The 20,790-nt window shown below is 31.9% G+C and overlaps 1 non-coding gene across 1 annotated transcript; it reads left to right on the forward strand.

Annotated features, from left to right (window-relative positions):
* The first annotated feature begins 17,744 nt into the window (after positions 1 to 17,744).
* Positions 17,745 to 17,817, forward strand: TRNAM-CAU (transfer RNA methionine (anticodon CAU)). Its single transcript has one exon. It is a non-coding gene; the product is annotated as a tRNA-Met (tRNA).
* The last annotated feature ends 2,973 nt before the right edge of the window (positions 17,818 to 20,790 follow it).

The raw sequence follows: 20,790 nt of genomic DNA on the forward strand, positions 1-20,790 counted from the left end.
TTAAATGTACTCTAAATAACACTTCAGAATTGCAATCATACCCTTACAGATTTAGAAACACTCAAATATTATGTTTGAATCTAGCTTACCCAAAAATAACCAGAATGGACTTGGTTCACTATGCTTGTGAATCACTCGATTATAAAAATGTGAATTTGTTGAATTGGACCGCATCTTAATATTACTTTTATTTTGGGTCACATTTATTATGAAAATTTAGAATATTAAGTTTTCTAAGCATAGCTTAAGAGATTTTTGATTAATTCATAGTTTTATTAGTTTTTATATTTATTTTAAAAAACATTGAATTTTATAAAAATATAAATGTGTATAACTTGAAATCATTTTTATTTATATATTAATTTAATATTATATTATGCTCAAAACACCTTTTTTCTCAATATAATATGTATACGTATGCCTGCTGAAAATCTAAAAGTATAACTATGTACTTATATCACAGTGTAAAACCAATTTAAGCATCCAAACTAAAATTTGTTAATTCTTAATAAACAAAGTGTTATTTAAATTTTCAAACGTGTTTAATTATTTGTCACTCAATTAATGATGGGTCGGCTTATGCAATACCTCATAACATATTTAACAATTGATATTAGTTGATAAACGCTTCATAATAAATAATTATTCAATTAGGAATATTATGTTAAATGTAGCGTTGAAATAATAAGTTTATCAACCGAAAGTACAGAATCCAATTTACGTTTCCTTTTATGTATTCATTTTCTACACTCTTTGTTGAATTAAAATTATTTATACATACATAATCATTCAAATACGTATCAATTAGATACACAATATCATAAATATTTCAATTGTAACCAGTTTATTGTGATAGGTTTTTCATATTATACTGAATAAACTTATTTGGAAATCAACGAGCGTTTCTGGTTTTTCTGTACGTGTAACGACATCTATCGTACATGCTATGCGACTATTGTTCCTCAAATGGTAACACGGGCGTTTCCACCGGATATTAACAACTTACCATTTGCAAACATACATAAGTATCAACGCAAGTATTTACCTGTGATCAGTGAATCACGTTTTAATGTCACCTTTATATTATTAATATTTCAAATATAGTGTATACATAATATTTGCCGTATTATTTCTTTCTGACTAACGAAATGATTGATCAATATTGTATTTATTGTCAGTTGAGATTATATTATGATAAATTTGTGTGTGTGGCAACATTATATAGTTAATCTTTCATTATTATTATCCTAAGAGATTTTGGAAAATTCACTAACGGCTCATTTAAGCGACATTTTATTGTTATTTTTACATCTTCACTTCGAAATGTGCGCTACCGATTCATCTACCGTTTGAATTGACCACATTTCACAAATTTTCAATGATTTCACAGGTACTTGACGTTTATATCCGATATTTTCTTACACACCGTATACGATCGCCATATTTACTGTCCACGCCTGTCAGAATGACGTCTTCGTCGCTTAAGACCTTCTAATCCTTTATTTGACAAACAAATTCGATTATTTTTATTCAAATATCGTAATGTAGGCATTGGCGCACTTTTTTCCGGTGAAAAAACCATAATCTAGCTACAATTCACTGCGTAAATAAAAATCTGACAGGTGTGTCCGCCACTGTCCGTCATATCATAGATAACGTGATATTCCAAATTTGATTTTTTTAAATACTTATTTGTGGCTGTTCACCCACTATTTTTTATTGAATAATTACCTAGGCTACTAATTTGCATACTAAAAAAGTTGCCATTGCAAACAATGAAAGAAATTAATACGAATTGTTATAGTTATCAAAATGTGTGATATTGTATAATATCTACCTATTTTTTTCGTCCCTATCATCATCAATCTTGACCTATACACTGCTGGATGAAGGCCTCCTCAGCCTTATTCTACTCCTTACTTACACATGAATTGTTATATTTATCAAAATCGGTTATATAATATTTATCTACATATTCATATCGTCATCATCATCATCATCATCGAGCTGAACCAATCCACTACTTAATAAAGACCTCCCTAGCCAGATTCTACTCCTTTCTGTCATATGAATTTCTGTATTTATCAAAATCGGTGATATTATATTTATTTAAATATTCATATCGTCATCATCATCATCAACCAGGATCCATCCACTGCTTAATAAAGACCTCACTAGCTTGATTCTACTCCTTTTGTCATATGAATGTATGTATTTATCAAAATCTGTGATATTATATGTATCTACACATTCATATCGTCATCATCATCATCATCATTATCATATACCTGAACCAATCCACTGCTTAATAAAGACCCCCTTAGCCTAATTCTCCTCCTTTCTGTCATATGAATTTCTGTATTTATCGAAATCGGTGATATTATATTTATCTACATATTCATATCGTCATCATCATCATCATCATCGACCTGAACCAATCCACTGCTTAATAAAGACCTCCCTAGCCAGATTCTACTCCTTTCTGTCATATGAATTTCTGCATTTATCAAAATCGGTGATATTATATTTATTTACATATTCATATCGTCATCATCATCATCATTGACCTGAACCAACCCACTACTTAAAGACCTCCTTAGCCTGATTCTACTCCTTTCTGTCATATGCATTGCTGTATTTATCAAAATCGGTGATATTATATTTATCTACATATTCATATGGTCATTATCATTATCATCATCATTGACCTGAGCCAATCCACTGTTTAATAAAGACCTCCCTAGCCAGATTCTACTCCTTTCTGTCATATGAATTGCTGTATTTATCAAAATTGGTGATATTATATTTATCTACATATTCATATCGTCATCATCATCATCATCGACCTAAACCAATCCACTGCTTAATAAAGACCTCCCTAGCTTGATTCTACTCCTTTCTGTCATATGAATTGCTGTATTTATCAAAATCGGTGATATTATATTTATTTACATATTCATATCGTCATTATCATCATCATTGATCTAAACCAATCCACTACTTAAAGACCTCCTTAGCCTGATTCTACTCCTTTCTGTCATATGCATTGCTGTATTTATCAAAATCGGTGATATTATATTTATCTACATATTCATATGGTCATTATCATTATCATCATCATTGACCTGAACCAATCCACTGCTTAATAAAGACCTCCCTAGCCAGATGCTACTTTTTTCTGTCATATGAATTTTTGTATTTATCAAAATTGGTGATATTATATTTATCTACATATTCATATCGTCATCATCATCATCATCGACCTAAACCAATCCAATGCTTAATAAAGACCTCCCTAGCTTGATTCTACTCCTTTCTGTCATATGAATTGCTGTATTTATCAAAATTGGTGATATTATATTTATCTACATATTCATATTGTCATCATCATCATTATCATCATCATCATCATCGACCTGAAACAATCCACTGCTTAATAAAGACCTCGCTAGCATGATTCTACTCTTTTCTGTCATATGAATTTCTGTATTTATCAAAATCGGTGATATTATATTTATTTACATATTCATATCATCATCATCGTCGACCTAAACCAATCCACTACTTAAAGACCTCCTTAGCCTGATTCTACTCCTTTCTGTGATATGAATTTCTGTATTTATCAAAATCGGTGATATTACATTTATCTACATATTCATATCGTCATCATCGTCAACCAGGATCAATTCACTGCTGGATGAAGAGTTCCGCAACCTGATTCTACTACTATATTATACCTATTTCTATCGTCCTTATCATCATTGACCTGAACCCATCTATTGCTGGATAAAGGCCTCCCATGCCTGATTCTACTCCTTTCTGTCATTTGAATTGCTGTATTTATCAAAATCGGTGATAATATATTTAATCTATTTATATTTCCATTATCATTATGAACCTGAATCAATCCACCGGTGGATGACGGCCTCTCTAAGTTGTTTGAATTTCTGTCGGTCATATGAATTACTATATTTATCAAAATTGCTGATATTATATTTTCCCATTCATAATATCGTCATTATCATCATCAACCAAGATTAATCCACTGCTGGATGAAGGTTATCCCAACCTAATTCTACTCTTCTTGGTCATATAAACTGCAATATTTTTTTAAATTTGTGATTTTATATACCTACCCATTTATATCGTCATTATCGTCATCAACCTGTATCAATCCACTGCTGGATGAAGGCCTTTTTAAGCTGATTCCACATCTTTAGGTCTTATAAATTCCTATTCTTATCAGATATAATATGTATTACTTCATTATTTATCAACATTTGTCTCGATATGAATGTCCCGCACCGGGAAACTATATTGTTAGAGGTTAATTTTTAAAACAAAATATGATTTTTTAAATTTTATTCTGTGGCTCCAAGCATTTATTTTTTATAGACAATGAAACAAAATAATGTTTAAATTTATTTTTTATGTTGCTAACCTTTTTCTATTATGTAAATGGGACCCGAAAGAGATTAATATTCGCGTTATATTGGATCGCTATTTATGATAATCACGATTGAGATGTATAACTATTTATCATATTTAAATGCACATACCTACACATATATTGTATTAAAATTAAAATGACAGCGGTAGCAATCGGCGATTGCCAGCTGTTTTGCTAGGCTTAGCAGCCTGAAATGGTGTCAGATGATATTGAGAAGGCCAGACTCCAGAATAGACTACGCACATGACTCCAAATTTGTATTTGCAGTGACGACATGCATATCGTAAAACTGACAAATCAGATAAATTTTCAATTGTCTGACGTGAATGAAAATCCATCCCGAAGGGAAAACTATGGCGCCGTCTATACACACTTTACAATTATTATATTAAAATCCAACACCAAGTCACTATGATGAAAAGCTGTCTGCAAGACCTAGAGAGACAGACTGGCGAGAGCCAGCTGGCTCAGCTAGTCTCCTATATATTATTATCCTAAGAGATTTTGGAAAATACGTCAACTTTTTTATTTAAATACCACTTTGTTGATTATTAAAGGAATTCACTTCAATTTTTGGAGTCCCGAATCTACATCCATTTGAATCGGGCACAATCTGATAAAACTCGACACAATCACAGATACTATCGTTTTTAAATCGCGTTTTACATCTGTCACCATACATTTTCACATCTTGCTGTCCGTGTACCTCAAATTGATTATAATGTCGTTTAATACTTTCTATATAATCAATATTGCAAAATATCTAAATTAATATTCCACAAAATTATTCAAATCTGTAAGTAGCACATTGGCGTATTCTTGAGTTTTAACACAAAATAAATACATATTTCCTCACTAATTATTACGAAAATATAATCTAAAACTACTTCACTGCCACTTATCTGTCAAACTGAAATATATGATTGATTTTCAATTGTTTTCGCCTATAACAAGTTCATTTGACGCGTCAGAATTCAAATTTAGAATTTGCAGAAAAAATCGAAAAATGTGATATTTCTATTAGCATGTGAAATAATCAATTTCAACCAAGACATTTTTATTGTAAGATGAGTTTTCTATTAATTAATAACAAATTTGATTTTTTTAAATACTTTTTTGTGGCTGTTCACGAACTCTTTTTTATTGAATAATTAGGCTACTAATGTCGATAGATTACAATATAGTCATATTAAGCTGCCATTGCAAACAATGAAATAAATTAAAACGAATTGTTATAGATATTGTATAATATCTACCTATTTTTACCATCCTTATCATCATCAATCTGGACCTATCGACTGCTGGATGAAGGCCTCCTCAGCCTTATTATACTCCTTACTTACACATGAATTATTATATTTATCAAAATCAGTGATATTATACTATCTACCTATCTATATTTATGATGCCATTATTATCACAAGCCTTAAAAAATTCACTGCTGGATGACGGCCTCTCTACGTTGATTGTATTCTTGATAGTCTTGAATTTCATCATCATCATCAATCCACTGCTGGATGAAGGGTTTGTTTTAACTAATTTGTGATATTATACTTATTTCTATCATCCTTATCATCATCGACCTGAACCAATCTACTTCTGGATAAAGGCCTCTCATAGCCTGATTATACTCCTTTCTGTCATATGAATTGCTGTATTTATTAAAATTGGTGATATTATATTATATATATTTATATTATATCATGAGCCTGAATTAATCCACTGATGGATGAAGGGTTCCGCAACCTGATTCTACTACTATAGGTTTAACGAATTTGTGATATTATACCTATTTCTATCGTCCTTATCATCATCGACCTGAACCAATCCACTGCTGGATAAAGGCCTCCCTAGCCTGATTCTACTCCTTTATGTCATTTGAATTGCTGTATTTATCAAAATTGGTGATATTATATTATATCTATTTATGTTATATCATGAGCCTGAATCAATCCACTGATGGATGAAGGCCTTTCTAATTTGTTTGTATTTCTGTCGGTCATACGGTCATATGAATTGCTATATTTATCAAAAATGCTGTTATTATATTCACCCATTCATAATATTGTCATTATCATCATCAACCAAGATCAATCCACTGCTGGATGAAGGTTATCCCAACCTAATTCTACTCTTCTTAGTCATATAAACTGCTATATTTTTTTAAATTTGTGATTTTATATACCTACCCATTTATATGGTGATTATCGTCATCAACCTGTATCAATCCACTGCTGGATGAAGGCCTCTTTAAGCTGATTCCACATTTTTAGGTTTTATAAATTTCTGTTTTTATCAGAATTGATCTATTCCTCTCAGATATAATATGTATTGTTTAATTATTTATTAACATTTGTCTCAATATGAATGTCCCGCACTGGAAAACTATATTGGTTAAGGTTAATTTTGAATTCAAAATTTGATTTTGTAAATATTATTCTATGGCTGCAGGCATTTATTTTTTATAGACAATGAAATAAAACAATGTTTAAATTTGTTTTTTATGCTGCTTACCTTTTTCTAATATGTAAATGGGACCCGAAAGAGATTAATATTTTGATATAATGGATCGCTTTTTAAGATAATCACATATTATTGCTGTATTCGAACAAATGAGATGTATAATTATTTATCATATTTAAATGCACATACCTACACATATATCGTATTAAAATTAAAATGTCATTGGTAGCAATCGGCGATTCTGCTAGGCCTAGCAGCCTGAAGTGGTGTCAGACGATATTGTGAAGGCCAGACTCCAGAATAGACTACGCATACGACTCCAAATTTGTATGGCAGTGACGACATGCAAATCGTAAAACTGACAAATCAGCGAAACGTCAAACTGTCTAACGTGAATGAAAATTTATCCCGAAGAGAAAACTATGGCGCCGTCTATACATACTTTACAATTATATTAAAATCCAACACCATGTCATTATAACGAAAAGCTGTCTGCAAGACCTAGCGAGACAGACTGGCGAGAGCCAGCTGGCTCAGCTAGTATATTATTAATCCCATTCAATATGTAACGATTTAGGTTCAATAAATAATACGAAGTAGTCTATTGAAACATTTTTTTACACTCTATTGTGACAAAACTAGTGATTTAAGGTGCATGCAAAAAGAGACTTAAGGATATAATAATGTACTAGTGTGTTGTATGTATTTAATGATAATATTGAGGTTATTCTACTAGTATGTATTTATTTTACTTACGTAGTCACGAGCAGAAAAAAACATCTTTTATCTACAACTGATTCCGATAATTAAGTTATATTTTGTAATTTTATGTTAAGTGGAGTTATCTACTAAATTCTAAAAAATCGTTTTATTGTCGGTACTTATGTATGCATATAGGCAGTTGTAAAAATTGATTCGGTATAATTAAGTATTTCGTTAACCAAAAAATTTGAAATATACTAAATTTCCTAATAAAATAGTGGTTTAGCGTACCAAATTCACATAAAATACGTCGTAATCTAGCGATTTAATATTCGATATTTCAATATTTTCAGTAGGGTAATGCATGACTGACAAATAATTCAATTATTCTATTTTCGTTCACTTTTTAATCTATCGACGTTATAATACATTTACTTGTAATGGGTGTTTTTTTTAGAGGCATAGAACTTTAAGCTGGCAGCACTTTTTTAATTGACGGCCATTTTGTCAGCTGTTAAGTGATTTATGTTTAGTTTGGTTTGGCATTTCAACATGAATAGACTGACGCCTGAACAACGCTTCCAAATTGTGAAAATTTATTTTAAAACAAGATTGCCGTTGATCCCGATTTTCATAAGCGAATTTTGTTTAGCGATGAAGCTCACTTTTGGTTGAATGGATACGTCAATAAACAAAACTGCCGTATTTGGAGTGATGATAATCCTCAAGTGTATGTTGAGACACCGTTACATCCAGAAAATTTGACTGTTTGGTGTGCTTTCTGGGCTGGTGGAATAATTGGTCCGTACTTCTTTAAAAACGATGCTGGTCAGAACGTTATAGTCAATGGTGACCGCTATAGAGCCATGATTACTGACTTTTTCGTTCATCAATTGAACAACCATGATGTGCAGGAGCTGTAGTTTCAACAAGACGGCGCAACATGTCACACAGCTTGTGCCACAATTGATTTATTGAAGAAAACGTTTGGTAACCGCATAGTTTCACGTTTCGGACCCGTGAATTGGTCTTCAAGATCTGCGATTTAACGCCGCTTGACTATTTTCTGTGGGGATATGTGTAGCCGATAAACCCGAAACGATTGACTACTTGGAGGACAACATTCGCCGCGTTATTGCCGATATACGGCCACAAATGTTGGAAAAAGTCATCGAAAATTGGACCTCCAGATTAGACTACGTCCGAGCCAGCCGTGGCGGTCATATTCCAGAAGTCATATTTAAATTATAATGCCAGAAAAGCATCTTTCGAATAAAGTAAATTTCATGTCAATATAAAAAGTCATCTTTGTTTTATTCCATTTCAAAGTTCTATACCTCTAAAAAAACATCCTTTATATAATTAGATGAAATCTATTTTAATTAAATTTATATCAAGACGTAGATATTATAATGTTTTATTTGTATTTATATAATATACCTACAAAATTACAATGTGTTACTTATTAAATCGACCCTACACATTCCACTGTAAGGTATATTATCTATTAGCAAGCTCTATCTACTTAAATCTTTTATTTTTGTCAGTTCTCTAGAACACATAACAACAAAAATAAACTGCCATAAAAAACTTGGAGTTTTCAGAGATTTTGAATCTTATAAAATATGCACAGGGAACAGTTTGCAGAGAAAAACGGTTATGACCCGCTATAAACTTTTCATAGCTAAGAGGAACATCTTTTGACAGTATGCGAGTGCCCCTCTTGGCTTTATTGTAATTTACATATCTGCACTTCATGAACGGTGAAACAGGCTATCAAAATGACCTTTATTTCATTTTAACGTACCTTAAATGAATAGTTATCATTATTAAGTATTTAAAATCTTTCAGTTTTCCAAATGATTTTCTAACACTACAGTAATATGCAGTAGAAATAATTAATTGATATTTGGCGGTAGATGAAGGTGGAGGATATAAAGTCGTTGTTATTTGTAGACTATAGAGAGTTTATTGATTGGTACGAGAATACAATAATACTTTAATGAAGATAATAACGTAAGATTATAATCACGTGTAATGATGATCGATATGATCAATAGATTGATTATATTAATTAATTGAGAGACTTGGTTCGAGTGAAGGACTCATGACAATAGTAGTGCGTCTCATGACGACTTGATGGGTTTGTGAAGATTCATACATTGTCCTTCCAATTTATACAAATGCAGTACATAATATATACAACATAATATACTGTCGCAATTTACAAATCATAACATAACTTACTGATCTAATTATGATTGAGTAAATGCTACTAGTAATGACTATTATTATCGCCCAATTGTTTTATTTTGACAACAAAACATACAAAATAATATTAAAGTGTGTCACTCATTTAATGCTGAGTGGTATGATTGCTACAGATATGTACTAATTTTACTCTCCTTCGGATATTAGGCCCGAACTGGATTCCGAAAGTCTAATAATCCGGAGTTGGTGGAAATTTAGTGTAACGTAGGTATAAGATTGTACCAAACTTTTTACCTGTCGAATGTTAGCTGACTAAATTCCAAGACTTCAAGTCGCGCAAACATCAAGCCATCCTATCTTAGCCGGTAATATTTTCTGACCTATTACGCCTTATGAATGAAAACTCTACCATTATTGGTAGTAATGACCTATTTGTCCCTGATAAGTGTCTTAGAAATCAGAAGTAACTGATGTTCTCCCAAGGTGCAGAACTAACCTGGCATTTGTGATACCAATTGGGAAGCCAATAACTCTATTCAACCAAGTCGCTTCGGATGTTGAGATATTCCATCTACGTGGGGATGAGTATAGGTATGCGTTGTTTTATAAATTCTTAATGGGTCTACTTAGCTCATTCGGTGCACTTCCTTGTATCTACTTTATAATTTTTGTATTATTTACTATTTCTTTATTTTTAAACGTCATGTTATGAATGTCATAAATTTATAATTTTTAAAGTTCACTAAATGTATAAAAATTATATAATTTTAATTTGAATTTGATAGATCGGTAATAGGTGTTGATACATGGTCCATTCTGGATCGGCCTGTCACCGGAAACGATCGGACGAAACTTATAAGCTCATTACGCTGCATTGTACTTTTTCAAATAAAAACCGCTCTCCGCCAAACGTTGTATGCTTCCTGGACTCGCTTTACAGTAGAAATTTTAAGAAATTGAAGCTGACTAAGGACCCCTTCCCACGCCATGTATGTACAATGTGTATAGTGTTAAACCAAGTGTGCTACCAGTGCTCACGTATTTATCATCGCCTGAGAACTGTAGTGGGACATCTAAAAACATAGTAGATACTTATTGAGATATTGGGGTTTAAAGAAATTCATTATTTTATATTCTTAGAAAAATTAAAACTTGTTAATCATCTTATATCATTTAATCATTTATAAAGGAAATATTTAAATAAAATTCGAAGGCATACGACCATATATTTCGTCAGTGGGTAACATATATATATATAAAAAAGACTTTTATTTAGATATTCCACTAAAGTTCTCAGGCAACGATATTTTGTTACAAAGACATTAAAACACTGTGAAGGTATGTGAGAAGTTGTATTATTGTTTGGGATTAATTTTGCTAGGAAATTTCCGATGATGATTAATCGAAATTAGATCCAAAGATAAAACCAGCAAATTTCTTTGATACATTATTTGATACTTTGATTCTTCCTGACACTACAATCATCCAGATCTGTCCAAAACCGCTTCTCTTCATTTTGGGAAGCCAAAGGTCTTTAAATCCAACTTAACTTAATCCAGTTTTTCGGCTCATTCGGCTTCTCGAATTTCAGTTTATTTGTAATGCGTGAATCATCCATCATCTGTACATAGCCCAGATTCTAAGGCGGCCCAATTTGATGGACCGTACAATGTGTAAACCCCCGTACAAAGAGTACAGCTCATAATTGTGTAAAATGTTCCGCTCAAATGAGCCCAACACTATTTCCATGATTTTATTCATGCAACGGGTTTTAGAGCCATACATGACAACTGATCATATTAGTGTTTTGAAAAAATAATTACACTATGATATTTTATATGGAATTATCCGGTTGCATCTATTTACTCACATTTGAATAAAATTGAAACGTTTGCCCTTTAAAACAAGACACTTTTTTATGAGTCAGAGGATCGGCATAAATATCTAAGTGGGAGCACACCGTAAAGATATTTTGTAAAAATGTCTTTACATTCTTAAAGTGCTTAAACTTTAGCCTTAAGCTCGCCGGTCTCGCGAGATTAAAATTTTAACTGTTGAAAACTTCATCCCTCTCGTGACGCTAAGGAAAAACTGTGGAAATTTCACAGATACCCAACACAAACTCAAAAAAGAATATTTGCCGGCAAAAAGTTTAACTTCCGCGTTTAATTCGACAAACCGTAGGAGCGAGGACATATTTTTAATCGTCTTCACAAGTATTTAAGCATAAAACATATTTTTGAATTTAATATTCAACGCCTACTTACCCCTTGAAACTTTCATATTGTTAAATAAAGTTAAATAACGTATATATAAGGGATTGCAATACCGGTATTTCAAAACTAGTATTCCAGTATTTATGAATACCGAAATACCGGTTTTAAAAATCCAAAATACCGAAACTTTCGGTATTAAGAAACCACACTCATTTACGTTTTTGAAAATGAATTATAAGTTATGTGCTGCTAAAATGCAAATATATTGAGTGAATCCAACAGAGATGAAAAAATAATAAAACAAATATTATCAAATATATTTATATCTTAAGTAATTGTCACGATGAATTATCATAATATTATTTCGAAATAGAAAACATTCGTGACAAAAATGTTCAATTATTCTATAATTATGCGTTTAATTTAAGAAGCTTTTCCTGCAGCCGGACTTATTTGCACTTGATGAAATTTTGAGGGCTTTAGTTAAAATTATCAATATAGGTAATTAAATTATTTGTAAAAAATCACTAGTTCTACAATTATGATCAATACATATTTTTAAATGTCAACATAATAAATGTAGGTATGTAGATTTTTGCTATAAAATAATATTTTAAAAATATTTCAATAGCTATACCTATTTATTGATAAGCACCTACTTCTGTTTTTTTAATGTATTCAATAAGAAATACCGAAAACCCCCGTGTAAACAGTCCTTAGATTACACGGAGTTGTCTTGAGTAAGTTGTAATATTATTTTGCGAAAACAGATATCTATTTAGTTGGTAGGTACCTAGACAGAAGAAAAATAAGAAATGAATAGACAAATACCTACCTAGAGCGGTACATTATTGATACAACAAAATACGAATCAGATCAATATACGTGCATAAACCCCACAGATCACACCAACCAACAATTATTGTTGGAGGTTGTGTCGAATTCCGTGTGCATAATAATTATATTATTTACTACCTATTGATGTATTTGCCAAATTACGCACATACATAGATAGATACTTATATTTACTAAGCTCATGTGTAAGTACTTGAATGCAATTTATAAACTTTAATAAAATTAGTTAGATAAACTTTGGTCAAAATAGTTTTATAATGACGTTCCAAGTCCATTCTGAATATAAGCCAGCCGCCATCTTATGTCATCAACAAACTTTGAAAGCTCAATTCAAAACCCATTTTGATAGAATTCGTGATCCAAAAAAGTACAACTCCAAAAATAAATCACTTGAAACGTGTTTATTAGTTAATTTCATTGAGAATAGTTTGTCAAAATTGCTTTTTAAATTTAAATACGGGTCGACCACTGTTCAGTGTTGCGACATAAATATTTAGAATTTACGGGATCGATGTTAAGTGGAACAATTAGATTAGAATAAATAAGGCACATAATCGCTTTCCAACCAAACAAACAAAACATTATTTTGTATTACATATTATATTATAGAGATTATGAATCCAAAACACACTACCTATTTAGGTAACCTATTTTAACCAAGATTTCAAAATAAGTAAAAAATAATTACAAGATAAAAAGAACTTTTTATATACCACATTTTTAAATTTTCTGTTGAATCATATAAACTTGACAATAATTGTCAAGTTATTTATTAAAAATTTAGGACAAATAAGGCAATTGTCAACAAATCATTTTTTTGCTATTTTGCAACAAACAAACAAATATAGAATTCTGAAATGTCATTTTGATTTCCATAGTAACGCACGTATATATTAATAATTTAGTTCCTAGGACCACCTCTTTAGCAACTAATAATAGTGGATTGGATTACGGATTTCTCCCGAAATAACTTTTCATACAAAACAGAATTAACTGAATATGAATTCAATTCTACTTAATTAAAGATGACTAAAAGTATTAAAACAATGCATTGGCGTCGTGTTCTCATATATTCTAAAAGTTTCAAATGTCTAGCTAGTCGGGAAGTTAGTTAAAAATCGATTGCAAGATTCTGGATAAACAACCACCGGGCAAACAAGAATACGAGCTAAGAAAAACGTGGTAATATAGGTATTATACGAAACTGCTTGTTGAAAAAAAACGTAAAATAATCCGTAAAATGCCAGTGAATCGCAAAAATGGAAACATTTTGATCAAAAATAAGGTAATATAAATTATTGCAGAATCGCTATGGTTGAAGAATAATACTATATTATGTTATATAACTTATATGCAAAGAATATTCCGGACACCATAATACATAAACCACGGTTGGTTTATAAAATATCTAATATTTAAATATCTTATTGTTTTATCAAATTGCACCGGATACAGTTATATTTTATTAATGGACCCATGCCTGGGATGAATGCTAATCTGCTCGAAAGATAATATTATTTTCTATGGTCGTTTCAGTTCCTACACTATGCCTACAATATTATATTATTGTATTCAAAATTAATAATTATTTTACGACATACTCACTAGTTTAATAGCTAAATAGCATAATATGATTAGAATATACGCTTATATGGAATAATATTCCTTCAGAGAGTTGTTAGTTAAATAAAATAACTTTGTAATATAAATTGTGCCTGAAGTACACGACTTTTGCATAACAAATTATGAAGGAAATTGTAATCTCCTGAGATCAAACTATTTTAACTACTCACTTGCATAGTAAGCTAAACTTGTTGAGAAAATAAGTTACGGTAGTGAATTAGGGTGGATTCGTAAATTGGTAGGATATTTCGGAACCGGAAAACTCTGTTAATATACAATTTTTTTATATAATATGAATTATATGAAAGGAACTTTTGATTTTCTCAATACTTTTTGTCATAAATAATAAATTACATAAAATCATTGACCTACCTAGAAGTACATTTGCCAACAGTTGGAGGAGCTAGTCACAAATTATGTCCAAGTGCGATTCTAAATTCTACATATTGATTGTGTAAATTATGGTGTCCGGAAACTTGTACGTATGCAGTTCGCCGTATTACACTTCACTATGAAATTTTGTATCGGAAATATACGACCGTATATTAAAGACCGTCTAACCTCTTTGGGTCATATAGTACTGACATAAAATTCACGTCTAAATAAAACACGGTTCTTGTCGGTTTACACTTTACAGGAAGCCAGCAGCAAACAAATTTTGAAAATAGCCGATTTACTGGATTATTTTTTAGGTTAGGTTAGGTTTTTATTCTTGAATTCATGAATTTTGCCAAAATCAGCTAAGAAAATTGAATTATTCATATTGAATCTAATAAAATTGAAGACCGTAATGTATACGGTAATGTATTTCCGATAAAAAACCATACGGTGAACTGTGCCACGGTGAAATGTTTTACGTACAATTTTCATGTAACCGTAAATTATTGCGCAATAATTGTGATAAACGTTGATCAATGTCAAACAAAAAACAAATATTGCAGGTTTCTAGATTATATTATTATTGTGCCAATCAAAATTTCGAAATACGCAATATACGAACTAATTTTCTAAATAATATTATAACAAAATATCGCTTCAGGATTGGCTTGTGGAAACAAACCATCGAAATCAGTTTTACAACATGTTCTTACGTCATTTTAAACGACGTCTTTACGATATGTAGCGTTTTATAATATTAATTAGACTTGCTTGTCTATCTGGCAGCGCTCGAAATGGAAAATTTTACGAACCGGAGCGTTCAATAATTTTCAGAAGATATTTCGTCGTCATACAAGAGAAAATGACCAAGTGCAAAATAGTAAATTGTTCAAGAGAGCCATTTTAACATTTGTAATTTATCTAAAAAATCCTTATATTGTATTCACATTTCTGATTATTTTTGTGGGTATGATATTTACTGTTAAAATTAAATTATAATATTTTAAAAAATCACTTTTGTTCTAGCTTTTAAAAATACGAAATAAAGTTGGTAAGTTTTACCACCCATGAATTAATGGAAAAATTGCAGATAGTCACTTTTCATTCTTGGAATATAGGTAATACAAAAATGAAGTATAGGTATTTTTCTTTTAAATTGACTTTATTTTGAGTGCATTCTGATGTGTCTAATAGTCAATTTTGCTTGGCAAAAAGTGCCTTAATGCAGATAGTCATTTTGATAAATTCGAGATAGTATGTTTCCAGGCTGAAATTCAGTTGGTCATTTTTTCCAGACAACCATTATGTTAGTAAGATGTCAGATAGTCAATAAAAGCAATTTCGTAAAAAATGCACTTGGTCACTTTCTATTGTATGACGACGATTTACGTAGTTATCAAATTGTATGTGTATTTTATAAAAATAAGTGTGTTAGATTTTCTATTTTATAACCTATCTAGCTCGAGAGACGGAGCGATAACTTTATCGATTTCACGAGCCGGAACGGCGCTCCGGTGCGCTCCGGTCCATTTCGAGCCCTGCTATCTGGGCCGCTCGAAATGGACCGGAACGCAGCTTCTGTTCGTAGAATCCCCAAGATTATCGCCCCGTCTCATGGAAAAATTAAATACTTATTGCATTACGGTTCGAGAAATTGTTAAAAAGTAATAGTAAGTTTATATGAAACTACGGAACGAAAGCATAGTACCTACTACTTTATACCTCGATTTTCTTATATTGCGCTGAGAACATCATACTCTTATCTTGCATGCCACAAGTTTAAAGACATCTTTACTCCATTTTACCGTCTGAGCTTAGCATGTATATTTATATAATATCTACACACAATAATTATTACTTACCTAAAATATGTCAATATTTATGGGAAAGTATCGAGCACTCCGGTTTATAAAATTTTCCATTTCGAGCGCTGCTGATAGCTTAAATCTTAAAGTAAGTTTCTTCCCGTATTTCGGAGTACCCATTTGTCCATCGTCCTGACGACGATTTTTTCAATTTTGGATTCCAATTCCAACTTTCCTGTCAAGCACTTCAACCACCATACACATGGTGTATCGCCTTGTCTCACTCAGCTCTATTCTTTCTTGTTTCCTACCCAAACTATCGAACCTTACTTATAATGAAGTTGGCACATAACAGTACTATCATGAAACGGTAGGTAGGTATCAAAAATTCTCTCCCTATCAATCTACTCGTATCTATACGGCTAATCGTGTTACAAAACTTGTTATAGGTGCATGTACTTTCATTAGATTTTTCTCTGCCTACAGAATTCATGTCTATACCGTTATTATGCGATAGGTATCTTATAACTTTTCCGACGATATCATATAAATAATATTATATACAACAAAGTATAGAATCTTCATGCTGTAGAACTTTCCAAACAATTAAAAAACTTTTTCTTCTCAACGAACTAAGAAAAACTATTAATAATAACCGTAATGAAAATACATATATATATATATATATAGGTAAACAAAAACAAAGAGAACACGTAGGTATCTTCATTAAGTTGATAATAATTAATTCTTCAAGTATTTACCTAGTTAGGTAGGTACCAGTGGCGAAGACTCCATACTAGGCGATTATTTGAAGCCTAACTTCTTAAGAAAAATATTTTTTATTTGCATATTAACTTATTTATATAATCACTTGATTATAATATATACATAATAAAATACATATAGATAAAAATCGCAAGCATTGTAAATTATTATGAATTGTACTCGACTGTTACTATAAAAATATAATTAATATTATTATCTACATCTTCTGGGAATATTATAGATGTGTCAATATTATTTTATGCGGTTGCTGCATGGGCCTCGGTGGCGCAGTAGGCAGCGCGTAAGTCTCATAATCTTAAGGTCGTGAGTTCGATCCTCACCCGGGGCATATTTTTTTCACACAGAAAATAAGTAGGTACCTACCTAATAAAATACTGTTATTATTATTTTTCATCTCTACATTATTGAATTGATCCGGCATTTATGGATAATGACAAAATACATCACTAATAATGTTCTATTAGAAAGGAGACAATATTAATAGTCGTTCCCCTTCGTCACAAATCATCACAATATTATCATTTTATCAGACCCCCCTCTTCCCCAGAGTGTGACGTCATACATGGACGGCCCCTAAGTTGTTATATATTTTTCATCGGTTCCAAGTATTGTTTATTTACGTCACTAAATCCCACAAAATAGTGATTTGAGTGGAAGGTCCATTTTGAAAAATATGCTTACCTAATGTAAGTTCTTAATAATACTTATGTATTAATGATTTTTTTACGCGGGATATAGGTATCCAAATCAAACTGGTCCCGCAGACTTACCCCACCTACTACGTACCACGCCTTGTCGCTTCGAGCGCGAACCCTCACACTTTTCCGGATACATTATCCTTACACTTGTCACTTTGATTCTAGCGATGATAACCTGGCCTGCAGCTATAACCACCAGTGACGTCCCTAGACAGAATGCCGCCCGTAAGCAGCGCCAAAATGCTATATAATATATAATATCTACAGTATGTTTTATGAACCTTTAATGACTCAAATATTTAAGAAATGAGCTGTATGGATACACTATTAACAAAATATATACCACTAAAACATATAAAATTAAATTTATAAATACTTTTTCCCCAAAAGTGGGGATTTTTTGACGTTGGTAATACAGTGGCATTTTGTTTCTAACCAGTTCGCTGATTTTTTTTAATGGTAAGATATTTTCGTTATTATTAAGTTCAGGTAATTATTTCTATATAATATACTAAACGATATTCCTTGATTTGCCGCCCTTCAAGTAAATGCCGCACCCAAGCGACGCTCAATTTGCCTACCCCTACGGGACGTCACCGATAACCACTGCTCACCTACGTGTCGATGTGATCGTCGCATGCACAAGTGATTATCATAATCGTAACTAGGTACTAAACGCATATTATGAGATGGTCAGCGAATACGTTTATTTTGGCTCTCTGATACAGAAAGATGAAGAAAGGCTGACATCAAAAAAAGAATATCAATGGCACACTTCATGCTATGTCGGAGCTATAAATTATTTGGAAGGCACACAAAAAATGTTTTGGGGATCCATTTCGAAAATATATCCATAATACTTTATAATTGATTTTTAATGCGGCGAGAGGGACAAGGATAACAAAATCTAGCAGTCGCAGTCAGGTACCCTACCTACTACTTATATTATCTTAAACCACAACCCCCCCCCCCGCACTCTCCAGTCTACATTCCCCATACTCAGACACTTTGAGTTTTTCAATGAACACCTGACCTTCAACCATAACTACGGGTGCTCACTTACGAGCTATTACAACCAGTCGCATCCACAAAAAATAGTGATTATCGATTGCACCTGACCACCGCCATCTTTAGATTAATAAAGCCTGAGCATAACTTTTTGCACAAGCATCGAGTGGTTCACTTTTCCGCTGTCAAAATCAGATCCCAGATTGCTTGACATATTGATTCGCACTTTCTCGGTTCAAATTAAATTATGAAAATTTCTCAAATCAAATATATTAACTATCAGTGTTATTTATAAATAATATACATTCCTGTTATTCATCAGCTGTCAAAGTCAGACTAGTCCTTCACACAAAACCGGTGATAATATCGATTTCTAAAAAATATTATGTAGCATTGATCTATATGCATTACATTTGTAGAAAGTGTATTAATGCTAGTGTATCATTTATCATTTAACTCATCTATCCAAATCTAACCCTTCACTGTGTCAAGCAATGACATAATAATATGTCATTGGTGTCAAAGTTTACTTTGAAGGTCACTTCCAATTATTAATAACACAGAACCACTAAATCAGATGAACTCCAAGGTCTCCAAGATACGTTTAAACAATCTGAAAGAATACTCCAACAAGTGAACACGACAGTATGAGCACTCTATAGACAATGACAGGTCATCCATAGACAACGGGAGGCGCGAAAAGTAGGACCAGTCGTGTAATTATCGGCTTTCTTCTTCAGTGGGCAATGACCTGACCCGGCGATCATAACTACTTATTTACTTATTAGGACCGTTAGTGTCCGGTATCGTTCGTGATGTCTTGTCTTTTAGCCATGCCGAGTCAGGATATTGAAGCAAACATTGGATGCCTCAGATAGTTGGACCATTTCAAAAGTGGCACGTGTCTTCCACTGACACGGGCCTTGCAAGTCGTAGATTTCGAGAGGAGATGGGTCAACCCGTTGAGACAGCTAAATCATCCTATTAATTGAATAATTGGTGATTACATGGTGGAACTCCATTAGAAAGGTTGTAAAACAATATCTTTTTATTAATATCATGGACAAAAAAAAACTCTGTTGAATACCAATATAAAAAGTAGTTTAAATTCTTAAATAAAGACATGATAGCAAAGGGTTAGTAAGTGTTACTTACTGAAAGAATGACTATACAGGTAGATACACTATAAAGTTATTGTATAGAGCAGGGAGTGGCCAAACATTAATTTAACCACCACGGGCGACGTGCTTTTGAAATTATTGGTGGCGGTCTACTAACATTAAAAGTAGTAATTTAAAGCCAAAAATAAGTCTCAATTGAAAATAAACATAACAGAACCGAGTCAATATCAAGTTATTTTAATAATAACAATAATAATTATTAATGATGACTCCAGACAAACATAAAAATAGTATGTAAAGAAAACAAGATTTTCTTTTATTTTACTTTTATTATCGCAAGCTACAGTACAAAAATATCAAGTTATTTTAATAAGAGAAAATAATGATTTCTTCAACAATAATAATAAATGTTCTTTTATTTTCTTATTATCAGACATATCAGACAGGCGGAGGACTAGGAATAGTTACGCGATG

This window comes from Rhyacophila brunnea, unplaced genomic scaffold (genome assembly GCF_057557595.1).
Source record: "Rhyacophila brunnea isolate RB1 unplaced genomic scaffold, BYU_Rbru_1.0 scaffold_14, whole genome shotgun sequence".
In the NCBI taxonomy this organism is placed as follows: Eukaryota; Metazoa; Arthropoda; class Insecta; order Trichoptera; family Rhyacophilidae; genus Rhyacophila; species Rhyacophila brunnea.